The 16126-nt window shown below is 41.5% G+C and overlaps 1 protein-coding gene across 6 annotated transcripts in view; it reads left to right on the top strand.

Moving 5' to 3' along the window:
* Positions 1-16126, top strand: part of LOC140915737 (rho GTPase-activating protein 7-like) — a 171297-nt gene that overhangs the window by 103475 nt on the left and 51696 nt on the right. The window contains exon 1 of one of the 6 annotated variants that reach the window (XM_073355946.1): positions 3848-3869. The exons of the other annotated variants lie outside the window; for them this stretch is intronic. The gene's annotated coding sequence lies outside the window, so the exon portion shown is untranslated. Of the gene's footprint in view, positions 1-3847; positions 3870-16126 lie in introns of those variants that run through there. 6 annotated transcript variants of the gene reach the window in all.

Raw genomic sequence — 16126 nt, 5'->3', positions numbered from 1 at the left:
ACTTGTAGAAGTTAAATATAAGAATGGTCATCTCTCGATGATTGTGTTTTTCCCTGTTATGGCAGAAACATCTGAAAAACATTAATTACATTGTCCAGACCCAATGTTTAGGGTCTAATTCTGCTAACTGATAACCCCCTGAAGTTGCTAAGAACTCTCAACTCCAATTAAAATCAATGGAACTGCGGGTGATCAGAACCTTTCAGGATCCGCCCATAGGCTGTACACTCTTCTGTACAAAGACTATGAACACAGTTAGACTTAGACATGAGGTGCCATGTATTTTACAGGGTATAGAAGTGATTTATAATAGGTATTTAATGTAAAAAAAAGTGATGTATCTCTGTGGAATGTAAAGCTGAACAATGCAGCTGACTATCACATGAACTCTCTTCCGTCCACAGGAAGACATGGTCTGAAAAGCTTTTTTTAAGTCTCCATTAAAAACCATTTATACTACATCAACTATAGTAGCTTAGATAATTATATTGAACTTGATAACCAGGAAGGGGGCCTGCCACTGACTATGGATTTTTCTCACACCCGTTCCTTCCTACTTTTGTTGTGGTCCTGAGTCCAGTCCAAAGATTCTGTGAGCTCCAGTACATAGTAATTTGCACCTCCCGGTTTTTTTTCCTACAAGAAACAGTGAAGAGGAGCCCTCTTTTGAAAGCCTGAGAGTTGGTGCCAAGGAAATAAAATATTTCTCAATTTCTTAAGGTCTAACATGCATACATATTTAACAAATAACTCATCACCAATGTAATTTCGTAATACAATCGGGTTTAGATGCATTAGGTAGATACTGTAACCAGGGACATGGGGTGGGCAAGGTACCTGTGAAATATGTACCTGTCAGCCAAGGCTAATTACACTGGCTTCTCACAGGGAAACAGTCAAAAGAAGAAGCTTCTCTTTTGTTTACAGACCAACACAGATTATAATAGGGAAGCCTCAAATTTTTCCTTTACACTGACTCTTCCCACTTAATTCTCCGCCCCCTCCCATTTTATGTAAAGGTCTTGGCAATGATCTGTATTGCCCAGGGCAGGACCCTACTCTCTCAAACTACTGAACATAATTTAGCATAGCTCTTCAAGACTATGCTATGACTTGCTCTTCTGGATTTCTCTCAAGTGACATTCCTCTGGGGAGCACCTTGTTCCTTCAGAATTCACTACAGATCCCAACCTGACTGTGGCATGTAAAAATGCATGTAACGTGTTAAATAACACTGCTTGAAGTCAAGAACAAACAAACGTGGAGTTAATAATAGAGAATTTTCCAAAACACCAATATTAAATGCCCTTGCCTATTGGCCATTAGAAGAGCTAAATGTTGTTCTCAAAGTATCACAGATCCAAAAATGAATAGGTGAGGCCCAAAAACATTCCTCAAGATAATCCCTGTTTTATTTTGGAGGGACACTGCACTCTAACCATGACAGATATGACAATATCTGAAACAAACTTTATGGAATTAAGTTAAAATACTTAATTCAGTAAGGTTGAGGAGTCCAATGTATTAAAAACGCAAATGTTTATATATTATTGTGACAGTATATAGAATTTCTTTGAGGAAGTCAGAATTAATGCAATCTCTGGGAAGCACCAGGAACTTCAAAGGACTTTTTGGGACAACATGTGTGAAGTTTCAGAGTAACAGCCGTGTTAGTCTGTATTCGCAAAAAGAAAAGGAGTACTTGTGGCACCTTAGAGACTAACCAATTTATTAGAGCATAAGCTTTCGTGAGCTACAGCTCACTTCATATCTGATGAAGTGAGCTGTAGCTCACGAAAGCTTATGCTCTAATAAATTGGTTAGTCTCTAAGGTGCCACAAGTACTCCTTTTCTTCATGTGTGAAGTGGATTTCCTAGGAAACATTTGAGATGAGGGGAATGCAAATGACCCATCTCTGAATCAATCCTTTTGAAGTTGTGCCTTGAGCAGAAAACCATTGTTTGGCTTATAATATATTCATTGTCTCTTCAAAGGCCCAAAGTGGATAAATGAAAGACTTACAGAATCATGAGTGTTCTTGTGCTGAGCAAAGAGTGTTATGAACTTGAAACTACAGGAAAACCCCTGTGTGTGGTTTTGAAGGACTACTTGCCAGAGCCCATGTTAGAACTGGGTTGATCCTTTGTAAGCTTATAAACGTGTGTAGTTTCTTTTATTAGTTTTAACATGTTTTCTCTGTAATGCTTTTACCTTAAGAATAATCTGTGCTTGCTTAGATATAGCTATGTGGTAACTGTACCAGTGACAACTACACTGTGTACCATCTCTGAAGAGAAGGCAAAAGAAGCCCAAGTAGGCAGCTTGTCTTTTGTTGAGGACACCAAAGTATAGTCTGGGAACTGTACATCCTGGAAATACCCTACTCAGAAGAGAGTGAAATGCGTGTCTGCATCCAAGAGAGATGATGTCTTGGAAGCCTAGAGTGGGTGCCCTTTGCTGGACCATAGAAGGGGACTACAGACTGAGTTGCCCTGAGCTGTGACACTAGCTAGCACTGATTGAACTGCAAAAATTTTGAAGGTTCAGTTTGGATGAACCAGGTTGTTTATGCTGGCTGAATGTCTTAAATCTGCAAAGCAGAGCTGGAAATCTCCCAAGAGCAAGTGTTTTTGTGCTGTTGGAAGCACTTCATGTGGTGGCTATATACAGAAATGTCAAGATACGGTAACAGAGGATGTTTAGCCTAACTGGAGGTAGGAAATGCATAGACAAAAGGGAATGAAAAACTACTCGTAGTGACACTTTTTTTTCCCTTTAGCATAAGTTAACTAGACTTTTTCAAACCATCTTGGTTATTGGCTTGGGTTAAACTGAATTTTGGACCATGCTTGGAATCCATTTCTGTTTATCCAAGCTGTCTCCCAAGTGTTATCAGAAGGAAGAACTGAAGTGTAAATTTCCAAGGGGTGCTAACAACATTGCAAAATAATAGATTTTACATATTGCATGAATACATATAATGTTAACACTACAAATTTAAGCTGCTTTTATGATTATTAGTTACAATAGTGTGTAGAGGTTCCATTTTTCTAGGCACTTGTATGCATATAAGAAGACAGTCCCTGCCCCAAATATAAAGAGTTTGTGCGACAGACTATATATTTAATCTGGGTAGTGAATTCCATCCCTTCTTTTGACTTCAGGCTTTGTAGCAGGATGGGCTGTTTTTTCCTCATTTAGAAAAGCATTTTTTAATTAAAAAAAAAATCCCTTATTTAAAGTTCACTTTTTTGTGAACTTTGGAGGAACCTCTGATTTAAAAGCAATCCCTTTGTTGCTAGTCAACAATCTGAGCTCATCCCAAAATCCATGAAAACGGAGCAAAACAAACACAGGGCACTTAACATTCTTATGTAATATCCTCAGGTTTTTGGCAAAGATCAGGTGGGAAGCAGCATGAAACTTTCATTTATATAACTTTGAAATTGGGTGGACTTCCTTTCTGGGTTCACCTCTCATGGAAGCAGTGAAAACCGTATGACGAAGCTCTGCTTTAATAAGTTACTTTTTTTTTTTTTTTTTTAAGAGTATTTCCTACTCTTGTTTGAGTTCTTTACAAGAGTTTGTTTGGCTTGGAGTCAATGTTCTATCAACAGTGCCGTGCATGGAGGAAATTCTGCCTCCTGGAATGTGATGGGAATAATAGTTCTCCTCGTTCTCCAGAGCAGAAAAAACACAGATTATCAACCAGCTACTCCATACAGCTGTTCTTGTCAGTGGCAACAGGATGAAATGAGGGGCTCCCACCTTCCATGCTGGAGGCTATCGTGCCAACAGTGTGGATGATGCTGCTCATGAGAGATCCACCTCCCCCCCATGCCTGATGTTGGAGAAGGCCTTAAATAATGTAGGATAAAAATTAAATTTCTCTCCCAGAATTATACACCCCAAATAAGGGGTGTGTGTGTATGTGTGTTGCACTGAATACCAAATTGTCTGTAGTTTTTAGTTTAATTCAGAGGGGCTTGGCTGATTTTAAAGTTATTCCTTGACTTTAGCAAAGCTTTTAACATGGTCTCCCACAGTATTCTTTTCAGCAAGTTAAAGAAGTATGGGCTGGATGGATGCACTACAAGGTGGGTAGAAAGTTGGCTAGATTGTCGGGCTCAACGGGTAGTGATCAATGGCTCCATGTCTAGTTGGCAGCTGGTATCTAGCGGAGTGCCCCAAGAGTCGGTCCTGGGGCCAGTTTTGTTCAATATCTTCATTAATGATCTGGAGGATGGTGTGGATTGCACCCTCAGGAGGTTTGCGGATGACACTAAACTGGGGGGGGAGTGGTAGATACGCTGAAGGGTAGGGATAGGATACAGAGGGACCTAGACAAATTGGAGGATTGGGCCAAAAGAAATCTGATGAGGTTCAACAAGGACAAGTGCAGAGTCCTGCACTTAGGATGGAAGAATCCAATGCACCGCTACAGACTAGGGACCGAATGGCTAGGCAGCAGTTCTGCAGAGAAGGACCTAGGGGTGACAGTGGACGAGAAGCTGGATATGAGTCAATAGTGTGCCCTTGTTGCCAAGAAGGCCAATGGCATTTTGGGGTGTATAAGTAGGGGCATTACCAGGAGATTGAGGGACGTGATCATTCCCCTCTATTCGACATTGGTGAGACCTCATCTGGAGTACTGTGTCCAGTTTTGGGCCCCACACTACAAGAAGGATGTGGATAAATTGGAGAGAGTCCAGTGAAGGGCAACAAAAATGATTAGGGGACTGGAACACATGACTTATGAGGAGAGGCTGAGGGAACTGGGATTGTTTAGTCTACGGAAGAGAAGAATGAGGGGGGATTTGATAGCTGCTTTTAACTACCTGAAAGGTGGATCCAAAGAGGTTGGCTCTAGACTATTCTCAGTGATAGCAGATGACAGTACAAGGAGTAATGGTCTCAAGTTGCAGTGGGGGAGGTTTAGGTTGGATATTAGGAAAAACTTTTTCACTAGGAGGGTGGTGAAACACTAGAATGCGTTACCTAGGGAGGTGGTGGAATCCCCTTCCTTAGAAGTTTTTAAGGTCAGGTTTGACAAAGCCCTGGCTGGGATGATTTAGTTAGGGATTGGTCCTGCTCTGGGTAGGGTGTTGGACTAGTTGACCTCCAGAGGTCCCTTCCAACTCTGATATTCTATGATTCTGATTCTATGATTGAGAAGCTTGGCAAAAAACAAACCAAGAAGGCTATCAGATTCCAATTCATCTTTGCTCACCTCCATTTGCCATTTTATAGTATGGACTGAACTTTAATAGGCTGACTATTTGAAACCCCACACTGCCTCCATTCATGATTGCGTAACACCCCTGTAGAAGATACAGCAATTGCTTACATGGAAAAAATAAGATTAGGAATGTATGTACTGTATTTTTAGCTGTCTTTCAATGCAGTATAGTAGCTGGAAAGTAGGAGACGAGTCAGCATCATGTGACCAGCCACCTCCCCATAGGGCACAAGCTTGAGTCTGAGAATCCCTGTTTCAGAGATTGTTCGGCAGCTCCTCTTCTTTGTATCTATAGTGTTGAGGTTTGGGAGAGGGAGAAGTTATCTGCTAGGTTGAACAGCTGATCATATTTCAGGTGAAAAGTGAACCAAGCAGAAAAGTGAAGCTGCTCCAAAAATGCAAATGGTTCTGTGCTACTACCCAGCAATGTCCTTTTTCCTGTGGGGAAGCTCGCATTACTGCTGCATCTGCTCTATCCAGAAATCCGGAGTCAGGCCCCCAAAATCATGAGAGTTTTTTTTTTAAACTGGGTTATTTTTATTAGTCATTTGGCTCCTGAGCCTTTAGGCCATAATTACTTCATGTTTTAAGCTTTTCTCCTTTTCTGTGGGGGTTAGAAACATTATTACAATGAAAACTGAGATTTTCAGTTAATCGTTTGACTCCGGCAGCTGAGACTTTAAGAAAAACACCAAGTCTAATGAAAAATTAAAATCATGAAAGTTGATAACGCTGTGTATCTGGTACCCAGGGCTATCAAACCTGGGTTAATACCACTCAATTCATGCTACAGAAAAACCTCACTTTAGGTCTCTAATCTAAATCTCTTTTTACAATCAATGAATACAGCTTTTTTCTGGACACTTTTAGTTATTCTTTGCATTCTCCTAAGCTAGATACGATGTTTATATTCATATTTTGATTTAGGGGCTGGATGGAGAATAAAGAGGGATTAGCTAATTTTTTAAATATAGCTCATTTTAAAATTCCTTCCTTGATCATTCAGGAGGTTTAGCATAGTGATACCAGTATCTAGTAAATCTAGATAAACTTTTATGGAAAACAGCTTATATCATCAACATAAAGAATGTTTGGATGGACTTCAATCATGGCTTCAAATTACTCTCCTCCCTTTCCAGGAGGAATACAAATAATGAAGTATTTTAATCTGCCATTTTAGAGCCTGGTTTTCTGTGGCAGCAATGCTCCCCCTGAAGTCAGTGCAAGCTTTGCCGTGACTTCAGTGGGAACAGGATAGGACCTTTAGTTTGCAAGCTCTTCGGAGCAAGCACTCCACATTCAATGTACTGTATAATAATTGTGGCACAGCATCATTTCCATCTCTGGTGGCATAGAAACGATGGTGCTGTATTTTGTGAAGAGTGGCAACCTCAGAACGTCAGAACAGGCGTGGCAGGAACTATAGAGTACCCAGAAAGATAGCCAAATGCTTTCATATTAAAAAAGATTTTACAGTAGAAACTGTAATGTTGTACTGTCATCTCCAGTGCTTTGAATCATTGGTGTATATTGTAGTACTACTGATAAGGGATGGCCCAGATCTAATGCTCATAGCTGCTTTATTATTTTGTGAACAAAGTTTGAATCTGTATGTGCCTATGTACTTAAGGGCATCCTGACAACTTTTAATGACACAATTTGCCTAGTGATTGGGCAGTTGAGGCATCCAATGAGGAGGAATAAAAGAATGAAATTAAGCTCAAAGGCCTTGCTTTGCCCGTCACATTAGGATGGGAGCATAGGGTAGTAATTTAGATCTAAATCCTGCAAAGGCATATGCACATGCTAATCTTAATCCACAGAGCACGGTCCCATTGATTTTGATGGGAGAAATCACAATGAGAAAAGTTAAGCATATGCATAAGTCAAAAGAACATAAAAATGGCCTCACTGGGTCAGACCAAAAGTCCATCTAGCCCAGTATCCTGTCTTCTGACAGTGGCCAATGCCAGGTGCATCAGAGGGAGTGAACAGAACAGGTCATCATCAAGTGATCCATCCCCTGTCACCGAAAGTCCTTACAGGAACAACACATAAGGAAATCCTAGACAACCATTACAAATCCCTCTGTTTCCTGAGCTTTTAAAATCAAATAATTTAATTGTGTGTTGAAACTACAAAACAAAATGTCCTGTCCTGCATAGGCTGGCCTACCTTTAAGATATAAACTTCATTAATAAAGATCTTGTTCTTCAATTTGTTTAGTCTGATGATAAAAGTTATAGCTGGGAAAATTCCTGGAACTCATAGCATCAACATAATTTTTTCCTCCCTTTTAAAAATGTCAAACTTGCAACATGAGAGAGAGGATGTGTTAACTTGAGTCTTGGATTGTACGAACGACAGAACCACTGCACAATTCTAATGGTCACAGGCATGGGGATTTTAAGAAGGATGGAAGATGGAAAGTCAATTTACTTAAGCTGTACAGTGCAATTGTCCCCGTTGCCCCCCCAGCCATCAGATCTACTTCTTTATAACACAGTTTAGAATAGTTCTTTGCATATGATTGTAGTTAATAACTATCTCCTAGGAATTTGCAGGTATAAGGAGGAGTATTTTCTTCTTCCCTTTGGAGCGTGGTTTGCATTTTTTTTTTAATGTGAGGTTGGGTAGTTCATTCTCCTTTATTGTGTGAGAGGGAGGGTCCTTCCCTTTCTGGTATCATCCAGTGCATGGGCAGTGGGGCACTTTTGCACTGGTGATTTGTGGTTTCTTCATCTAGCCCTAGATGGTAGCGTTTGGAAGGGAAGGTGTGGTGGTGAGAAGGAGGGCTTCGCTGACCTCCACCGAGACCAGTAGTGGGGGAGAGCTCTTTGCAGAGTCAGTTAGGGGTTGGAGTTCACCAGGCAAGCACTGGAAGCCCGTAGTTGTGCTTTGCGTGAAACCAGGAGAATCCAGGAAAAGCTGTTGAGTGGAGCTGGCTGAAAAATGGGGAAATTTTTTTTTGGGGGGGGGGGGGGGGGTCAGACTGAAATGTTGAAAATGAAGGGTTTTTGAATGATCGCTTCTAAGACCTTCACGCTGGCTGGAGCATAAGCTGAGTGGGGGATGCGCTCACTTCAGTGCCATGCCACCTGGTGCTCTCGTCTTTAAGTTGTACGATTTGGTCTTGACTTTTATGGAGAACTCTGTCATTGGTGGCCTGCCAAATGCTCTTGCCTCTCGCGCCTCCACTCTCATGGTCCATGCCTATGCACTCGCACTTTCTGAGGGAGATTTTTAAAGGCATAAATGGCAGTTAGAGGCCTAACTCACCAATTGGGACTAGGCACCTGATTACCATTTGTGCCATTGAAAGTCTCCCCCTCTGCATGCTGTCCCATCATCCACTTTCTCCTCCTTCTCTTTTCTATTCCCTACAAGATATTCCGTTTTATTGTAAACTTAGAATAACCTTGCTGCCTTAAATCATAGAATATCAGGGTTGGAAGGGACTCCAGGAGGTCATCTAGTCCAAGCCCCTGCTCAAAGCAGGACCAATCCCCAACTAAATAATCCCAGCCAGGGCTTTGTCAAGCCTGACCTTAAAAACTTCTAAGGAAGGAGATTCCACCACCTCCCTAGGTAACACATTCCAGTGTTTCACCACCTTCCTAGTGAAAAAGTTTTTTCTAATATCCAACCTAAACCTCCCCCACTGCAACTTGAGACTATTACTCCTCGTTCTGTCATCTGCTATCACTGAGAACAGTCTAGAGCCATGCTCTTTGGAACCCCCTTTCAGGTAGTTGAAAGCAGCTATCAAATCCCCCCTCATTCTTCTCTTTTGCAGACTAAACAATCCCAGTTCCCTCAGCCTCTCCTCATAAGTCATGTGTTCCAGTCCCCTAATCATTTTTGTTGCCCTTCGCTGGATGTTTTCCAATTTTTCCACATCCTTCTTGTAGTGTGGGGCCCAAAACTGGACACAGTACTCCAGATGAGGTCTCACCAATGTCGAATAGAGGGGAACGATCACGTACCTTGATCTGCTGGCAATGCCCCTATTTATACATCCCAAAATGCCATTGGCCTTCTTGGCAACAAGGGCACACTGTTGACTCTTATCCAGCTTCTCGTCCACTGTCACCCCTAGGTCCTTCTCTGCAGAACTGCTGCCTAGCCATTCGGTCCCTAGTCTGTAGCATGGGATTCTTCCATCCTAAGTGCAGGACTCTGCACTTGTCCTTGTTGAACCTCATCAGATTTCTTTTGGCCCAATCCTCCAATTTGTCTAGGTCCCTCTGTATCCTATCCCTACCCTCCAGCGTATCTACCTCTCCTCCCAGTTTAGTGTCATCTGCAAACTTGCTGAGGGTGCAATCCACACCATCCTCCAGATCATTAATGAAGATATTGAACAAAACCGGCCCCAGGACAGACCCCTGGGGCACTCCACTTGATACCGGCTGCCAACTAGACGTGGAGCCATTGATCACTACCCTTTGAGCCCGACGATCTAGCCAGCTTTCTATCCACCTTATAGTCCATTCATCCAGCCCATACTTCTTTAACTTGCTGGCAAGAATACTGTGGGAGACAGTGTCAAAAGCTTTGCTAAAGTCAAGGAACAACACGTCCACTGCTTTTCCCTCATCCACAGAGCCAGTTATCTCGTCATAGAAGGCAATTAGATTAGTCAGGCATGACTTGCCCTTGGTGAATCCATGCTGACTGTTCCTGATCACTTTCCTGTCCTCCTAAGTGCTTCAGAATTGATTCTTTGAGGACCTGCTCCATGATTTTTCCAGGGACTGAGGTGAGGCTGACTGGCCTGTAGTTCCTCCTCCTTCCCTTTTTTAAAGATGGGCACTACATTAGCCTTTTTCCAGTCGTCCGGGACCTCCCCCATTTGCCATGAGTTTTCAAAGATAATGGCCAATGGCTCTGCAATCACATCCGCCAACTCCTTTAGCACTCTCGGATGCAGTGCATCCGGCCCCATGGACTTGTGCTCGTCCAGCTTTTCTAAATAGTCCCGAACCACTTCTTTCTTCACAGAGGGCTGGTCACCTCCTCCCCATGCTGTGCTGCCCAGTGCGGTAGTCTGGGAGCTGACCTTGTTCGTGAAAACAGAGGCAAAAAAAGCATTGAGTACATTAGCTTTTTCCACATCCTCTGTCACTAGGTTGCCTCCCTCATTCAGTAAGGGGCCCACACTTTCCTTGACTTTCTTCTTGTTGCTAACATACCTGAAGAAACCCTTCTTGTTAACTCTTAACATCTCTTGCTAGCTGCACCTCCAGGTGTGATTTGGCCTTCCTGATTTCACTCCTGCATGCCCGAGCAATATTTAATAAATAAATCTAGTGATTTATTATTCAATCACTTCAATTTATTATTATAGATTGAATAATCAATCTAGTGATCAGTTTCATGCTTACAAATCGATGTTTTAATGTGTTCCATTATCTTACCAGGTATCAACGTTAGGCTGAGTGGTCTATAGTTGTCTGGGTCCTCTTGTTCCCCATGTTTCAGGGAACTCATTTGTTCCCCAATACCTTTAGGGGACTCCTATTTTCAGTGTATTAACTTTAGCTTCCTCTGTGCCTAGGTTTTCTAACTCCTAACTTTTCTGAGTAACTATAAAATCCTGGAGTCCCTAGAAAGTTTTCATTGTCCTCAGTTTCTGGTAAGAGAATCACTTCCAAAAGTAGCCTCTCGACTTTCTCACAGTTGCTCTCTGAACCTCCATTACTGTATCTGAGAATCTTTTTTACATTATCATTTTCCTGCTGTTAAGCAGTTTCAAAACTTTAATTGTATTCAACTTATTTTTATTAGACATGGCATCTTTGGTCACCCAGTCCTCTTTTCTGCCCATACACATTTGTTCCCGTCAATGTATTTCCTAATGCTTTGCCCAGTCTTGCTTTAAATGTCCCAAGTGATAAGGTTTCATCCACTATCCTTGAGGAAATTATTTAGCAATCTAATAGATTTCTGTCAAGAAGCTTTTCCTGACAATCAGCCTAAATCTTCCATTTCTTAATTTCATCCCATGACTTAGTTAAAATCCTTTGCATTAAGCTAAATCATTTCTTTTTCTCTGGAGCTTACTCCCTTCTGTCCCCCTCAATAGACAGATGTAGGTGGTTGTCATTAGAGTGGATGGGGAAAATGGAGGATATTTTGGTAGAAAACTTTGCACTTTTATCCAAATACCAAAAATTGAAAATTGTCAGCAACTGAAAACCGAAATTTTTAGTTTTCAGTTTTTGAATGAAAAATCAAAACTGTTCAAGGAAAGCAGACACTTTCCACAAAAATATTCATTTAGTCAAAAACCTAATTTTCTATTTTAAAAAAAACTGATGGAAAATTTTACCCAGCCCTAGTTGTTGTTCAACTTTAGTTGTCTTTTGCCACACTAAATGTATTTTGCTCTTAATATTTCCTAACAAGTCAATTCCTCCAGCCCCTTAATTGTGTTGCTTTTCCCTGAACTCCCTGCCCCTTGTTGCCATAGCCCCCTCTGCTGCATGTTGACATTAAAGTGACTGTTGGAGTTATATTTCTTAGTCTGTCATTTTGGTTGAAGACTGCCAGCAAAGCAAATGGAAAATCAAGTGTGCTAAAAGTTTTAATCCCAGAATTTCAGGGTCTCTAACTTTTATTGGGTTTTTGCAGAATTTCTCTTCATAGACTAAATTTACATATTTCTACTTGTGATAAATGTGTAAGGGCTAGTTTCTACTAGAAGTCTGCAGTGTTTCAAGGTTAGGGCCCTTTTTTGCCTCTGTGATGGGGGGAAAGGTGGAATGGAAGTTTGTGGGGTTTTTGAAATATCTAAAATGTCAAGTCTAGTCTTCCCTGGTTTTACTGGAGGGGGTCTTTTGGGGTTACTAAGATTAATCTTGTGAGCTTCTTAGCCCTTAATTGAAGGGAAGAACATGTCTGTTGTGGGTTTTTTTTTGTTTTGTTGTTGTTTTTTTTTACTGAGATCTTTCTTACAACTGCCTCATCCCTTTTCCAAGGCCCCATCACCCTATTTACTGCAGCCCGCCTCCCTCCATCACTCGCTCTCCCCTACCCGAACTCACTTTCACCAGGATTGGGGTGCAGGATGGGGTGTGGACTCTGGGCTGGGGGGTGGGGCCAAGGGATTTGGAGTGTAGGAGGAGGCTCAGGGCTGAGCCTGGGGCAGGGGGTTGGGGTGTGGGATGAGGTTCGGGGTGAAGGCTCCAGGAGGGACTTTGGGTATGGGAGGGGGCTCAGGACTGGAGCAGGGGGTTGGGGTGTGGGAGTGGGGAAGGAGTTTGGGTGCAGGAGGGGGCTTAGGGCTGGGGGTTGGGGTGCAAAAGAAGGTTTGGGGTACAGGCTCCACCCAGGTGACACTTACCTTGGGTGGCTCCTGGAAGCGGCAGCATGTTTGGCAGTGGCTCCTAGGCGGCCAGGTGGCTCTGTGCGCTCCCCTGTCTGCAAGCACCACCCCTGCAACTCCCATTGGCTGCGGTTCCCCATTCCCAGCCAGTGCGAGCTGCAGAGTTGGTGCTCAGGGCGGGGGCAGTGTGCAGAGACCCTCTGGCCATGCCTCCTCCTGGGAGCTACTGCTGGGAGCGGCATGGAGCCAGTGCAGGTAGGGAGCCTGCCTTAGCCCCACTGTGCCACCAGACTTTTATGGAAGATTTCCAACCAGCCAAATAGTAAGTGTCTAACCCAATTATACCCTGAGAATTCTGTTGGTATCAAATTATTGTTCAGGTTATCACAAATGAGCAGTAATTTGCCTGACCACACATCTACAGAGAACATATATCATGATCTGAATTTCCTGTTCAGCTTCCCTCTATTCCTTTTAAGACATTTTGGCATGAAGAGACTGAAAGTATTAATATGATCTTTTTAATATTGCTCTGCCCAAAAATGATATGATTAGATTAGGTGCTAATAAGATAAGTAGTTCAGTGTATCCTAAATTCATTTAAAGAACTACTTTTGACTGTTAAGAAGTCTTTCCCCCATCTTCCACCTCTCTCTCCTGGCGAGAGCTAATTGATTCAGTAATACATTAGTAAGATTTTTAATCCGTTTCCATACACTCACCTTCATTCCTGGCTGGCATTGGTTAGGCAAATAATGAGCTGTGACTTTGCTTTCCTGTTCCACCTTGTTCACTCAGCCTTCCATCCTCCCACACCCTATTACTCTGTTTTTTCCTCTTGTGTGTAGTCTGACCATGTAGGTTGTGAGACCTCTGGGGCAAGGACTGTCTTCTTCACTTTATGTCTGTAGAGCACCTAGCAGAGTGAGGCTCTGATCATTGGTTAGGATAAGTAGGTACTCCTGTAATTCCAACAATAAATAATTATTCCGTTAATTGGTACAAGTGAGACTATTCAGTGAGTGTGTTCCTTCCTTCCTGGATGCCTATGAGTAGGATGGGCTGTAATAGAAAGTGTCACCACAAATACTGCACTTAGTTTCAAATAATTCAGCAATCCAGTTGCAGTTAGAGGGTTTCATCCACTATTGCAAGAGGAGGAACCAAAGTTACTATTTGGGGGACTATTTAAAGGGATGCTGTTGAGTAATTTAGTTCCAAAATGTAAGTTTTGGCTTCCGGAAATGTTGGTGGTTTTATTTATTTACAAAACCCTAATAGTAAAAGTTCATAGGTTTTCATGATTTTTAAAGAAGTCAGTTGAGACATTGAGTCTAAACATTCCTGTTTCCCAAACATGCAGCATTGTGCCTAGTGCATGAGAACCAGACAGTACAACTTCACTAGTCTGTTTTCATTTTCCATGCTCAATGAAGTGCAAAGATCATAAAGTGTTGAAGTGAGATCTTACAATGTACTTAGTGAGAAGTTAGTAACACATGTAAGGGCTTTCTTCTCTTATAATAGGATTTGTACCCTAACAAAGCCCTTTTGACAGTATCTTTTTCAACTTCTTGTAATTTTGTTAGTGGTGAAAAGAAAGGGACAGAGGTGGAATTACTATCATGCATTTCGGAGGTGGGAGGGAGTTTGTTGTGGGGTTATTTTTTTTTACTTTTCTATAAAGCTTTAATGGTCTACAAAACTACATGTTACAATGCACATGCGGTTACAGTACCCTTCTAAATAGAGGTTGTTTTTCTTTTTATTGTGATGATGGACAAAAAATAAGTATCTAGGGCTAAATGTTACTGAAACAGATCATTAACACAGTTAAAGAGGGAAGCTTTGGGATTTGATAGCTAATGATCCACTGCCTTTTGCTTGAAGTTCAGGGTTCCTACTTGGACAGAATATCATGGCTAGTTTAATAGATAGCTGTGTGCGTCACCATCTTCAGATTAAGTGGATGTTTACATTCTACTGGGAAACTAACAGCCTGTATATACTAAAAGAGTTCGTAACAAAATACTGTGTGAGGTTCCTTCTGTTTCTATTTATAAAGCTTACGTGGCTACTATAGCATTCAGTTCATGCAGGATAATTACTGTATTCTTAGCTTTAAAGTTATTCTGATCAGTTCTAATAACAAAAATGTTTGAAATTTGCTGGAAAATAGGTCTGCCTATGTGCATTTATTAAAGCTGATTCATGTGACTCTTGACTGTGTGAAGAACATAGGGCAGTTAGGAAAAAATCATCTGAGCTACCTGGCTTCTAACCTAACTGTAATCACCCAAGGTTTTTTTCTCTTAGTGTAATTTTGGACAGCTCACTGAAAACCTCTGGTCAGTGCACAACAGTGGTCAAAAAAGGAAACAGAGCATTAGGAATTACAAAGAATGGTACAGAAAGCAATACCAAAACCATAATGCTGTTATATAAATCTATATATGCCCCCGCCTAGAATACAATGTTCAGTTCCGGTCAGCCTGTATCAAGAGCGGTTGAAGGGTGTTCAGCGATGGGACACATGAAAACCATTACTGTCATAGAAAACTCCCATCTGAAAGGTAACTGAAAAGGTCTGGGACTGATTAGTTTAGAGAGGAGGCAAATAAGAGGGGATCTGATAGTGGTATATAAAACAATGCATGGTGTGAATAAGGTAGATCAAGAACTTTTTTGTCTCTCACTCCCCTCCCTTTATAGAACAACCAGGGAACGTCCAATGAAATTGAAAGGCAACACACTTTAAAACTGATCATAGGAATTTTTTTTCATAATTAACCTGTGGAATTCACAGCCGTAAGATGTTACCGAGAATGTGAGCCTAGATATAAAAGGCTAATTTACTTTTAATGATAACAAAAACCTCCAGTTATGTTAGAAATGCTTTTTGTTTTGTTTTTTTAAAGAGGGATACTAATCCCTCACCTTTTAGGATTTAAGCCAACCACTAACTGAAAGCAGCAAGAAGAAATGTCCCCTATGGGTATGTTATTAAATGTGCATTAGGAGGGTCCTAGCACCCTCCTCTGAAGCACATGATACTGGCTACTGTCTAGGAATGAGTAAGAGCTAGATGGACAGGCGGCCTGCCCTACTATGGCAATTCCTACCTAACTGTCTTGGGTAAAGAAGAGATTATTTGTATGTGATCTCTGGAAACCCAAATATATTAAAAACAATGCAGTATTTCTTTGTATTTCCTAATACTAAAATAATAATCTGCCGAAGTGGGTGGGGTGGGTTATAAGGATAAACGAATACAGGGTATGATTATATATAGACCATGGTCTTATAAATACAAATGTGGCTAGGCAAGAGGGAAACAGCTGGAATTCATGTTCTTTAATGCTGCCTTCACAGTATTGCATTAACAGCAGCATGTGATGGCAAAGAGCAGCTGTCATATGTAAGTTACCCCATCCTTGTTTTTTTCTACCAATAAATTCAGATTGTTTGAATGAAAGGGGGGATAATGGGGAAATTTTTGGAAGAAAGAAAAACTTTTTTAAATTTGGAGATAAGGGGAAAGAAACCCCTTGTGGAT

This window comes from Lepidochelys kempii, chromosome 8 (genome assembly GCF_965140265.1).
Source record: "Lepidochelys kempii isolate rLepKem1 chromosome 8, rLepKem1.hap2, whole genome shotgun sequence".
Taxonomy (NCBI): Eukaryota; Metazoa; Chordata; order Testudines; family Cheloniidae; genus Lepidochelys; species Lepidochelys kempii.
Note: the sequence above shows the minus strand (reverse complement) of the source record. Positions and strands in the feature narration are given on the sequence as shown.